Below are 13872 nucleotides of genomic sequence, written 5' to 3'. Positions count from 1 at the left end.
GTAGTGGTGTCTCTTTGCAGGAAGAACAATGTAACTAATTTAGCCCGTGTCCATTTTATAACATCATGCAGCCATTTCCGAACCTACGGTGAATTTTATGCCGTTCATTCCATTGCAATATCTCTTTTAGGGATTATTAAAGGTAAATCTACATATTTACATTTTTGGTACATGTGCTTGGGCCTTCATTTTTGACCAAAATAATCCAATAAACGCTACAGGGGTTCTAATGGAATCTCTTGATCCGAAGCTCCGAAAATCTTGGCCCTAATATGTCTCTATTTTATTTGTGTGCACTCCCAGACCATGTGGTAAAAGTGTGCCTATGTCGGCAGGCATCTGGGAAAGTGTCTACCGCACCATGAAACATTTTGGTGATCTGAAGGGAGATAAATATGTTTGATGCGCATAATTAATTTGAGTGAACTTAAATCAGGCATTCCAAGCTATCTTCTTAATCTATTCCTCTTTTTCCCTATATTTCTGCAATCTCATCCCCGAGAGAACGTTTCCAGATGCTCTTAGCCGGTGTAGTACTGACCTGAAATAAGAGGGATAACGTGGTGCATAGGATTAAGACAGATTAATACAATCAACAAGCTTTAGGATGTTCAAGAGTGTGCTCAACTTCATAGGTTCACTTACATCATGCAGTATGGTAATTTGGCTTCTTTAATAAGTGAAGGCCTGGTGTCAAAGTCCTTTGAAATGTAATTGAGGCTGGGTACAGTCCCTCCCAGTCATCCTGACAGAATGGCCCACCTACCCTGTCCACACCTAAGCCTCCTTTGTGTCATTGTCTGGAAGCAATACGCAAACCCAACAATCCAACAGCAGAACCATTCACAGCCATGTAATTGAGGATTCAGGCAGAAACCGCAAATGGTTAGGACAAGAAAATGCAAACTTTCTAAAAGTGTCATTTTCCAAATTGTGACTAAAAAGCTGACTTTACCATTAAATAGGTTTTCGAATTACAATTTACTTATGTGTTTAATGTTACTTGTGGACTTCAGCACTTATTGTGCCCTCACTGCTGTGATAAGGTGAAAACATGGCTGTAGGTTTGCCACTGCAGCCAAGTTGGGTAGCTTTTAAAACTGCCAGTTTGACATGGCAAACTAACCCTTTTATCGACATGCTCTCTCTGTTCCAAGGGGGTAAAATCCGTTGTAGAACCATTTTTCAAGGAGGAATGACAGATTATACTGGACCCACCTCAGGGTGGTGTCCGTGGCTCGTCCCCAGGGAAAAAGCATTCCAGCATCTTGGACTTGGGCAGAGTGATGCACTGTTGGACTTTTTAGAGCCAGCCCCACAGTAAGAGATGTAAAAGGGGGTAGGGTTGCAGTGGCGGCTCGCCGAGGGAGTGCTGCAGAGCGGTGAGGTCGGTGAGGTTTACTCCGTTCCACCGTATGTCGGAGGCTGCTACCCCCCCACCCATCCCCTCCCCTGCCCCACAGCACACCCTCTACGAGCTGCCACTGTAGGGCTGACCTGTGGAAATAGTTGCCCCATTGGCTAGTGAGTCCTCCCCACCCACAAACTCCAAATTGGCATAAATGTTGCATCACTGGCTTCCAGCCTCAGAAAACCATTGGACTCGTAGAGAACTGAAGAAGGAATGCACCTTCCGGACCTGTGCACCTCAGAAAGAAAGGCTACACCTATCAAGACTGCACCTGCTGGGAAGTTGGGATATTGCTTAATCTTTGTTATTTGTTTTGATGTTCATAGCTCAGGACCAAAAGAGATGCACCATGCATGCACGGATAAGGGGAATGGAGAGCGAGAGGGAGGGGCGTGAAACGAATTCTGGTACAATGGCTAGGACAGTAGAGAGCCCAACGCAACTCCGGGCCTGGGCCTCGAATGTGAATGGTCTGGGAAATAAAATCAAGCGCACTCTTGCCCTACAGCATATTAAGAGGCACACCCCAGACGTTATAATGATGCAGGAGACACACCTTAAAGGGAACAAATACAAGGCACTGGATTGCTTTGGATATAGATTAGTGGCTCATTCAGGGTACACATCTGACGCCAGGGAAGTGGGAATTCTGCTGTGGACTGCATGCCCGTTTATTGTAGAGGGAGTCTGGCCTGGCGAAGCTGGCTGTTGTGTGGATGTAGCGGGGAAATGGGAGGGAAGAAATGTAACTTCTGCTCATTCTATGCACCCCGAGGCTCCAGAAAATTGTCTTCCCAACGATTAGTAAAATCCTTATAGGGCTCCCGGTGGGCACTCTCCTGGTGGGAGGCGATGCAAACGTAGTCTTAGATCTTTGGTTGGACCACTCGGGCACTCCACGGGGGTAAGGGAGTGAGAGACTCCTCTTCGGCTTCCTGACTGCCCTGGGGTTAGTGGATATCTGGCGAGAGCAGAACCCCCAAAAGCAACAATATACATACTATTTAGTGCGCAACGGTTCGTTTTCTAGGTCAGATTATTTATTCAAGCACGGCGACAGGGTGGGAGACTTTCTGGCACCTACGCATTTGGCCAGGGGCGTCTCCGATCATTCCGAGGTGGGAGTCAGAATTCAGGGATCGCACATTAATAAAGGGGTGCTCCGGAAGATAGATCCATGGCAATTACGAGATCCAGTTTTGAGGGATAAACTCCGGGAGGGTACGGAAAATGCTGGACAGTAGATTCACATCAAATAATCTGGGACGCCTACAAAACGGTGGTGAGGGGTGAGGCTCAGGCACTTATAGGAGGTCAAAAGAAGGAAGAGGCAAAGCACTCCCTGGAGTGTGAAATACGCCAGATGGAGGAGGAAGCTACAACGCGGGGAGAAGCAGACCTGAGTCATGCCTTGGCTCTGCGTCAACACAAACTCAGAGTAGCGGCTGAAGGTGCGGCTCGTGCACACGCGCTGGCAGTGCAACATCTTCTCTACGACGTGGGGGACAAGGTGTCCAGACTACTTGCCTGGCTGGAGAAGGGTGATAAGGAGAGGTCGTGGGTTGCATGTATTCAGGATAAAGACGACATTCGCCGGGCCTCCAGTGTAGACATTGCGGAAGCGCTTGCTACATACTACGAGGGTGTACATTAGCCAGTAATTACAAGATCTGAGAGTGATTGCATAGAGTTCCTGAGGGACTTCTCATTGCCGGTAGTGTCGGCCGAGGCCTGTGAGGGTTTAGAAGTGGAGATTACGGAGGAAGAATTGTCGACGGCACTGGGGTCCTTAAAGGTGTGTAAGGCCAAGGGCCCCAATGGCCTTCTAGTTGAGCTGTACAAGGGTCTAGCTTCCAAAATAGTGCCACCATTACGTAACATGCTGCAAGAGGTGCAGGGTGAGGGCCAGCTGCCAGTCTACCAGCGAGTGGCCACTATTGTGGTGATACATAAGCCAGGGAGGCCCCCATATCTATGCAGCTCATACAGGCCAATCTCCCTCCTTAATGTAGAGGTTAAGGTCTTAGCCAAGACCTTGGCAAATAGGTTGATACTGATTATCACCAACTTAGTCCACGGGGACCAGTCGGGCCTTATGCCCAATAGAAGTACTCGGCATAATCTGCGTAGGTTATATGGAGTACTGCACACAACACGGGACCCCCCAGGTCAGCAAACAGCGCTCACAGCTCTTGACGCATCCATGGCCTTCGACAGTATTGAATGGCCCTACTTATTTGCAGTATTGGCTCAGTTGGGCGCTGGCCCAAATTTTTGTAAATGGGTGGGACTGCTCTATCAAGATCTGTTGGCTCAGGTGTGAGTCAATATGGTGTTGTCATGGCAATTCCACCTGCGGAGAGGCACGAGGCAGGGTTGCCCCCTGTCTCCCTTACTATTTGCCTTGGACTTAGAGCCATTCGCACACTGCATCAGGAAGCACCCTATGATATGGGGCATAGAGGCACCAGGGGGCTGGGAAGATCGCATATCCTTATATGCTGATGATATTCTTTTGTATCTTGCAAGACCATATTATTCAATTGCCAGGGTAATCCATCTTTTTGACCTATTTGAGAGTTACTCAAAGTATGCCATCAATTGGGCCAAATCAGCGGTGTTTCCGCTGGCGGGCTTTCCCTGAGATTGCCAGTGCATAGCACAGTGCCCATAGTCACAGAGGGCTTCAAATACTTGGGCATTCAGATGGTTCGGATTCAACAGCTGTTCCTGGAGAGGAATCTCAACCCCCAACTGGAGAGACTCCATATAGATGCAAAAAACTGGCGAACCTTGCCACTGTCCTTTGCAGGGAGAGCGGCTCTTTTTAAGATTATGGCCCTACCACGCGTGCTATACATTTTGCAAAACACCCCCTTCCCATCGCACCGACGGTGTTTAAAAAGATTGCTCCAGATACACAAGAGTTGCTATGGCAGGCAGGCACACCCAGAATAGCACTGCATAAGTTGCATAGAGGGGTACACGATGGTGGCCTGGCTATACCAGATGTTCTGCTTTACTACTGGGCATTACAGCTGTTAGTAGTAAATGATTGGGTCTACGCGGATAGAGACGAGCCAGCGTACAGGGTAGATTGGGACACCATGCCAGCAGGCAACTGTGAGCTGCTGCTAGACGTGCGAGAACACAACCCTAAATGGCCTCCGCACACAGCAGAGGGGGTGGCATGTTGGAAGGAGGCCAATGGGGCACTGGGGTGGCAACATAAACTTACCAGCAGAACGCCACTTTGGTCAAGTGCCAGCCTCCCTGCAAGGCTTTGCAGGTTGGACAAATATAGGAATATAGCGGCTGGGGGATGTGTGGAGGGAATGGGCCCCATTTTCCGTTTGAGGATCTGCAGCGGAAATTTGACCTGGCTGAGACACAGATTTAACTACCTGAGGCTCACGCATGCCCTACTGATGCATTTACATGGCAGCGCCTCCCTTCCTGACCATTCTCCCCTCGAAGACAGACTGCTCATTGGTCCTATCCCTGAAAAAGCAACCTAAACAATATATTGGAAGGTTATGAATAACCTGCCTGACCTGCTAACAACCTTAAGGGCTGCTTCAACTGACGACCTGGGTAACATACATGATGATGAGTGGCAAGAGGCACTCTAGGGCCCAAGGGAAATAGCGATACGAGTACAGTTCCGACTTTTCCAGCTCAGGATACTGCACCGCTCCTATTACCCCTCGACGCTTTTCCATAAGATTGGAAAGGCACCGTCGCCGCAGTGCATCAGAGGCTGTCAGGGCGAGGGTACTTTCCTTGTGCAGTTTTGGCGCAATGTTACGGCAATAATGGCCAGAGTAGTGGGAGCTGATGTTCCGCTAGATGCAAAGTGGCTTCTACTTAGCATTATGGGAGAGATAGCCTGGCCCAAATATGCAACCATCTAGCCTATGCTGGCAGCGGGAATCGCAAAGCGTAACATTGGCAAGAGAGGAGATAATCAATCATCTTGCACACGCGTTGTCATTGCTAGCGATGTAAAAGTCATTGCGCAGTTGTAGCATGCGTTCTAAAAGCATGCGATGTAAAGCCTCCTGCGATGTTAAAGTCGCGTTGCGATGGCAGTGCGTGAAAAGACCGTCGTTGTAATGGGTGTTTCCCCCAAGAGATGGGGAGCACCGCTCCCCGTCAGTGACAGAGTGGGAGAAGTACCTGGATTGGAGTCAGAGGGCGGAAGAAACGGTGTATAACATTAGAGGGTGTGCCAAGAAATGGGAGATGGTGTGGGCACCATGAATATACGATGTTACATCGCGGTGTTCACACCGCGATACCTTTACAACGCAGGCATTACAACGCAAGTTGTTACAACGACTTGCGCTGGAGGGCGCTGGACTTAGGAATATTATGATTTACTATTCCAACTCCAGCCTACGTTACAGTAGGGAAGGTGTTGGAATAGTAAATCATACTATTCCTTAGCTTAGAGCGCCAGCCAGCGCAAGTCATTGTAATGATTTGCGTTGTAATACCCGCGTTGTAAAGGTATTGCTGTGTGAAGACCGCGATGTAACCGATGTTTCCCGGGCACCATGGCATGCGTATAGGGGGTCATTGGAAATGAAGCAACCAAGGGGGCCCGAGCTGACAGTAGAGTGGTGGTCCCTTAAATGCACGCTTCTATCTAATGTATAATGTTGTCCGCTCTACCCATTCCCATATTCTCCTAAATGATGTAATCAAAATTCAACTGTGCATGCTATGACGAATATTATTGTACTGTCTATTGAGCTTGTTTAAGAAAAAGAGTTTAAAAAAACAAAAAAAGACTGCACCTGCTGTACCTACTGAGACAGACAGGACTACCGGAAAAGAATGTCCGCTCTTGCTGTTGAACCTGTGGAGAGAGAACCAAGGGGCTGGACCTGCTCCCACTCCTACCAAGGACTGACAATGATACAAGCTTTATTCGATTTAAAAGAAATCATAAAAGCACATGGTAGTCATTTTCTGCATAAGAACATGTTTAAAAACATAAAAAAGTGACAAAATTAATCACTGTGGAAAGATAGAAATACCTATCAAGGACTAGTGAGTGGACTTCAAAGGCTAGTTGACATGCCTCCTGTTAAGCTTCAGGGGCACAAAAGCTAAAGAAGCCCTGCACCTGCAAAGTGCCCAGCTGACTAGTTTTCCCTGGACTAGTGTAGCCCAAGAGATTGGATTCAAGCCTCAAAGAGGTCCCTCTAAGGTCCTGGACCTTGGTGATAAATACTTTTCAATTGTTTTCTTTTGAGTTAAGCCTGACTACTCTGTACCATAGTTACCTAGTACTGAGCTAAGCTTTATCTAAAGAACCCTAACTAGACCTGACACGGAATATTGACATTATTACTTGGTGAGGTCTCACAACCACCCCAACTAATAATTCACTTTCTTTCATAAATCACGGTGTTCATCCACCAAATAACACTGTGTCCACAATGCATTTCAAACTGGTTGGTCCTATATGAGGGAGATCCACTTGCTAAGTTATACATAAACTGTAAATGAAAAGGAAACAGAGAAAAACATAGTATAATAGTAATTGTTCCTACTCCCTAAAATGTTCATATGGAGTGCTGTTTTTGAGCAAGACAGAACGTAAATTGAAGACCAGTATCTCTGAACATAAAAGCAGCATTCAAAAAAGAATGTCAAGTTTAGTGTGTGTTCATTTCAGTGATAAAAGACACAATGTAAGCCAACTTTAGTTTCAGGTTTTAGAAATATTTGCTTCAGTGACAAGGACTGGCATCATAAATAAGTTGCTGCGAAGAGAAATTGTTAGACACTATTCAACCCTGGGGTTTTAATGATAGAAATAAGATTTCATGTTTTTTATGACAATATTACCTAATGAACAATGTTTCCTGTGTTTTGATATTGGGACATGCCTGTGCACACCAGTAATGTGTTTGCTAACGTTCCCTACAGAGGTGAACTGTTTCTTACACATTGCTTGCTATCCCGCCGTTTACCTGGGATATAATAGTAGAGTGTACCTAATGGCTAGATCACGCTTAGCCCAGGTTTTCTATTCAGAGGACCATTGTTGGTTTAATGTTCTAATTTAGTACAACGCTGGGTTTGTAAAATTGACATCAGTATTGTTTGCATTAGGTAGCTCAATCATTAAGCTATTTCCTTTATGGCAGCTCTTAAGGATGTTAGTCGATACGCTTGTAGCATAATAGGTAATGGGAACTTTCAGTAACCCATTCTTGTAATAATTTAATCATCCAGTTGTCTTTTTGAGGTCCTGGGCAATAGTTTGAATCCGTTCCCCCTGTTGGGAGTTAAAATGAGCTAGAAAACTGGTTTTTAGCTTTTTGCTCAATGCAGGTAGCATAATATTTACAAAGAGTTCCAACCGAGCAGCAACCATTTTAGGCGCAATTTTTATGAAGCTCTATGTTTTTCACATTAGAGGCAATGGCACATTATCCACATAACACAATGTTACTTCTGTTTCTTCGTAGAACATGTATAGGACCTTTCTGTTTTTAGAAGATAGGATAGTTAAGTAGCCATTCCATTATGGCTATCTGTAACCACTCTACATGCTTACAGACTCGGAACTCACTCATTTAGAATTGAGAGCTTTAACGAACACGTTCTTGTGATAACATAGCGTTGCCACATACACTTTAATATCAGTGTTTCACTATAAGCCCATTGGCTGGGAGTTTGTACGCGCAGTCGATTTTGCTCCTACTATTTACGTTGGAACATTTATTCCATGTTACTTATGACTGCTGACAAATAAGGAGAGGTAAGCACACATTGTGCTTTTTTGAAGTAATAGATATACAACCACGCGGCATGTATTAAAGACATGTATTTTTCCAAAGGGCAAGCCTCTTAGTATTTATACTGTACAACAGAATACAGAATCAGTACCACATAAGGAAATGACATCCCTGGCATGCCAATCACACTTTTGGTTGTGGGAATGTTTTGTGGAAACACAAGGCTATTTCCAGTATACAGGGAATGCACGTGGTTTTGCACAATATATTAAGACCTGTTTGTACCACCAAATGCATATCTTTTCAATGCAACAATAATCATCGATTCATTGATGTGATGATGAAAGCATGTGGGTTTGGCCGTGGCATATACTGTCATTTCTCTACCCAGTTAATGAGTGGATTGAAGGTATAACCAGCAGCGATGCACTATGACACATCCATTGGTGAAACCACTGTTGAATTTGATTTACAGTATTTTTTTAATGTATCAAGTGCAGCCCCTTGATGAAGGGCTAACTGGTTCAAAATTCATTGGGGACGCCATAGTATTTGTTGAATGAACATCCTGATTTCTGAATGATATAAATCTGCAATATTGATTCTAGATGAAACTTGTGATGATGACAAATATAAAGTACAATATGAAGTCAGTATTATAATATATATATAGCAAGTGTAAATATTACAAAGCATTATTTGAGCACTCACGTGCTACCTTTGAGTAGTGCAACAAGGGTCTATTCCCCTCACAGGGGATAGCAATTATTCAACAGCTAAGAATTCCACACAACAGGAGAACAGGCTAACTCAAATTGAAGGCGGGAGTGGTGATAAGAACATCAATCATGATACTAGCGTTGTTCCCTAGCAGACCCAGGAAAAGGAGACTCTCACTACAGGAGCATCAACAGGACAAACAAAACCAAGATCAACAAGAACAAACAAACAACAAGCAGAGTCCTGAGGGAGCACACCTGACCCATTAAGGCGGACCAGGAAGGGAGAAAACAGGAAAGGTGGAGGGACTCAGAACCAGATGTCAGAACTAAGCGGGAGTGGCAGTCAATATGACTCACTGATTGCTGCCAGGCACGGAGGCATGTGTGAAATGGTTTTAAGTACTTGCTCTACTACTCTTGATGAAGTGGAATCTTGTACCCTGGATGTTCCCTTCAGTCGGGCAGTTAGCTCTCCACACAATCCAAAATCACAAGGCAGACTCTGGTCTGTGACACCATCTCCACGACCAACGTTTGAAGTTTCCTTCCTTACCCTAGGTTCCAGGTCCTTGTCTGTATAGGGTGATTCTGTGGTAGATACAGAGTGTACCATAAAAAATAGTGTGACCTGACTACGTACAGTGGGGATGTTGAATATTGGGTTACTAGTTGGGAGGGGTGAAACCCCACTTAAGCAGCAACCACAACTTTTTGTCAAGGTGGAAAACAAGCAAACCCGAAATTAACCTCTGCTTATCCTTCTGGTAGCTTGCCACAAAAGCAGTGATGCTTAACTTAGAAGCAATGTGTAAAGTATTTATGCATCATACCAGACAGTAATAGAGTGGAAACACAACACAAGAAAAATCCCAAACCAATTTAGAAAAATAGAGTAAAATTTACTAAATAATTTTACAGTAAAATGACAAAAACCCAATCAGTACAACTGGAGATACGCAATTTCAGAGGTTTGAGGTAAGCATAGCGCCTAAAAGCACAAACTGCTGGGTGAAAGTCACAAGTTCAGGGGACGTAATGGAGCGTGGGCAGGATACAGGACTAGATTAGTCTTGCTGAAAGAGTTACCTTCTAAAGTCTAGAGCGAACAGTCCAGTTCGCGTTGGAGGAGGACTCAAAGAGCAGGGTGAGCGTTGTGGATTTATTGTCGCTGTAGCACGAAGAGTAGGCTGGGTGCCACGGACAGCCGTCGCTGTAGCACAAAGATCCTGTTGAATGTAGCAAATGGTCATTGCGGAGATTCTCATTGGCGGTCTCTGTTGGCTGTCAACACTGAAGCAAGAAGTGCTGATTTCGCATTGACAGTCATTGCTGGTGGCCGTTGTAGAGTGAAGAGTCTGGTTCACCAGATGTTCCCGTTGGCTGGTGTTGGGGGTGGCAAGATCTGAAATATTTGTAGTTGTGAAGAGTCCAAAACTTCTGGATTTCTCCTTTATCTTAGAGGGGGAGCTCAACTGATGCCACACCAGGGTCTATCACCTAAGGGGCACCTCTTGGGGATCAGGCACTAACTTTAGCCGAGACCAGCAGGGCTCAGGCAGTTCCAGTTGCAGGCCAGCTGGGCAGATGCAGGGAAGCCTTTGGAGCTTGTTCTGTCCCTGTAGCTCAAAACAGGAGGTCAATCAGCTGACCTTTGGAGTCACTTCAGCCTGGGATGAAGGTTGCAGGTCCATTCTTCCTTCTCAGCAAGCAGGGCAGACTTCAAGCAGCAGTGCAGTAGGGCATTTTTCTTCTGTAGTATCCAAAGGTCCCAGAGTGTACTGAGGTTTGGGTTTAACGGTCCAATATTTGTGCTTGCTACCAGCTTTGAAGTAGGAGAGGCTTCTAGAGGTTTCCACCCCCAAAGGTTTTTAGAATGTCCTGCCTTCCTGCCCTGACCCCAGCTTGTCTTGGGTACAATAGGCTGGTTTGCACCCCTTTGTGAGTGGGCTGAGGCAGAGTCGTTGTAATGTGCAAGTGTGGTAGGTGACAGCTCCGCCCACATATTAATTCAGAGATTGCCCATCCAGCTAACACCTATTCCCCCTTTGTCTTACTGTCTGGGAGCAATACACATAGACCAGCTGCCAGCTATACCTAGTCATGTGACCCAGGATTCAGGCTGCAGGCACCCAATAGTTGGGACTCGCAAACTACTTAAGAAAAGTGGCATTTTTAGAATTTGTGACTTCAAAACCCAATTAAAGAGGGTTTCAAATTGCAAATTTTTAAACACCAAACACTATACTCTTACCTGCTTCCAATTGAAAGTTGTCACTTATTAAATGTAATAAGGTAATCCAATGTTATCTTAGGGGGAGGTAGGCTGTGCAGTAGTGAAAACGAATTTAAGAGTTTTTCACGACCAGGACATGTAAAAGTTAAAGGTACTTGTCCAACTTTTTAATAGCACTAAACCCTTCCCTATGGGCTGTTTAGGGCCTACCTTAGGGGTGACTTATGTGTATTAAAAGGAAGGTTTATTCCTGGCAAAATGTTTATTTAGCCAGGTTGATATGGCAGTTTGAACTGCACCCACAGACTGCAATGGTAGGCCTGAGACATGTTTAAAGGACTACTTAAGTTGGTGGCCCATGTAGTGCTGCAGGACCAGTAACAGCATTTAACTTACATGCCCTAGTTAACCACTTTCTAAGGACTTGCAAGTAAATTAAATGTGCCAATGGGGTGTAAGACAATTGTACCATGCTTAAAGGAGAGTTCAGAAGCACAACATCTCTGGTTAGCAGTAAGAGTAATAAAAAGCCAACAAAAACGGATTCAGAAACAGGAGCTTTAAGGCAAAAGGTTTGGGGATGACCCTGCAGAGAGGGCCAAATCTAACATGGGAGATGTGGGGCTCGCACTGAATAGATAATTCAGCTGGGTGGAAATCATTAGGTATTACCAGGTCTGGTGTTTGACTTGTCTTGAGGATTGTAGAAATTTGTTGCAGTATGGTTTGCATAATCTGAGACTCTAAAAACTGGTCTGACTATGGGATTGCTCCAGCCTACACTCTGAATACTGGCACAGCTGTTCTATGTAACAGTCAGGCTGGTATCCATATTGCCAAATTATGTAAAGTATCACAGTCAATAGGGTTTTCACTATCATCTACTATCACTATCATCTACTGTATAATGTGCCTCCATGGGTAGAGGATGAACAGCAAAACAATTTGTATTGGAAGCCCACTAACATACATGACTATGAACTTTCATTTTAGGATTTGCCTGCACCACTGAACCCCTACTTTTCAACATAGGTACAAAATTCTCTCTGGGGAAATCCAATCTTACAATTTAGGCCGCACAATAAACCTTATAGATGAATCCATTCCTGTTGCATAGTTTCAGTTGCATTTTGGGTGATTATATATTTTCTAATGGTTTGTTTGTTGGATTGCCAGATAACTTCACTTGTTTTATAGTTCTGGATTGCATAGTCATCCTCAGCTTCTCCTCTTTTCGGTAGCTTATCATGCACTTTTGAAGGACCCTAGGTCCACCTGTCTCATGTAGAGACAGGCAGACCTTTTAGTGTTCCTTCATCAAAGCTGCTGTTGGCTCCATCAACATAATACTTCCACCAATGTGCCAATGGAGTAGGGGCCGTTGGAGGAAGGACATTACACCACCCATCCTATTTAGGGTGGATGGTGCAATGCCTTTTTCCCTGTCCATTACCACTAGAAAAAACCTGCTGATGGAGTACAGGGAAAAACACAATAATGATCCCCACATCCTGGGAGGAAACTCTTAGGGTGTGGAAGTCGATAGTCTTTTTTGTTTTTCAAAGCTTTGTGAGATTGTTTTTGAAAAATAAAAAAATGTCAATATGTTGGTGTAAGGCTGTCAAAACCTAGACCTATAGTCCATTGAAAGGTACTGCCATAATGGCAATGTACAGAGATGACTGCAGAGACGTCTGTCATCCAGTGGCATGTCTAGAAGTAAATTTTAGGGGAGACATATGTTGGCCCACAGATAAAACTGGTGGGGCAATCTCCAAACTCTAGGCACAATTGCTTTGACAGAGAGGAAGCTGCATGTTCAGCAGCAGCCTCTCAGTCAAAGCAATGCCGGCTTCCGCAGTAGACAGGGAGCGGCAGGGACCCACGGTCCAAGACAGATTGGGTGCCCTGGGTGGGACCAGGCACCTATAATTGAGGCCGGACCCCGGGGGAAGGTATCCCTGGGACTGAAATCAGCCCGGAAGTGGGGCTTAATAAATTATTATTTTATTTTTTTCTACAAAAGATGCCGGCCCCCTGAGAAAACTGGCCCGGGAGGGGGGTAGCTCGGCCCCCCTCCCTTTTAGGTTATATATATATATTTTATTTTTAAAGGCGGGCTCTGGGGGAGTGGTCCTTAAGGATTAAATCGGCCCCGGTCAGGGGGGGGTGCTGTGCGGCCCGCCTCCCCATTCAAAATAGGCCTGGCCTTGAGGGATGGGGTTCCAGGGCTAAAAATGGGCCAAAGAAGGGGGGGCCATGTGGCCCCCTCCCCAAATAAATAAAGAAAAAAAGACTGGCAGTTTGCCTGCTGGCCCTGTTGATATCACCACCACTCTGCGAACACGACTCCTGGAGCACAACTGGTTGGGGGATGAAGTTCCCTTGGCTGCAGAGGGTCCTTGGGGACCAACAAGCCCTCCTCTTATCGCCAGTATGTCCCAAACAGCGGGATTGCAGAGAGGTCTTCAGACCCTTTATTAACCACTCTGAAAACGTGCCTCCTGGTGCACTGCTGGTTGGGGGATGAAGTCCCCTTGTCTCTAGAGTGTCTTTGTGGGCCAAAAAGCCCTCCTGTTACCTGCAGTAAGTCCCACACAGTGGAATTGCTGAGAGGTCTTTGGCTGCCACGCCCCCTTCTTCCACCACTCTGCAAACTTGACTACTAGTTAAAAACCATCGACATTCACTTTAAAAAAACAAAGGTTACAGAGACATTATAGTTAGGAAATAGAATTAAAAAAACCT

At 45.4% G+C, this 13872-nt stretch overlaps 1 protein-coding gene across 1 annotated transcript in view; it reads left to right on the top strand.

The window, feature by feature from the left end:
- LOC146809486 (galanin peptides-like) overlaps positions 1-13872 on the top strand; it is a 68640-nt gene that overhangs the window by 17071 nt on the left and 37697 nt on the right. The gene's annotated exons all lie outside the window — the stretch shown is intronic.

Source organism: Triturus cristatus, chromosome 7 (assembly GCF_964204655.1).
Source record: "Triturus cristatus chromosome 7, aTriCri1.1, whole genome shotgun sequence".
NCBI lineage: Eukaryota > Metazoa > Chordata > Amphibia > Caudata > Salamandridae > Triturus > Triturus cristatus.
The sequence above is the reverse complement of the archived record's forward strand: the minus strand, read 5'-3'. Positions and strand labels throughout refer to the sequence as shown.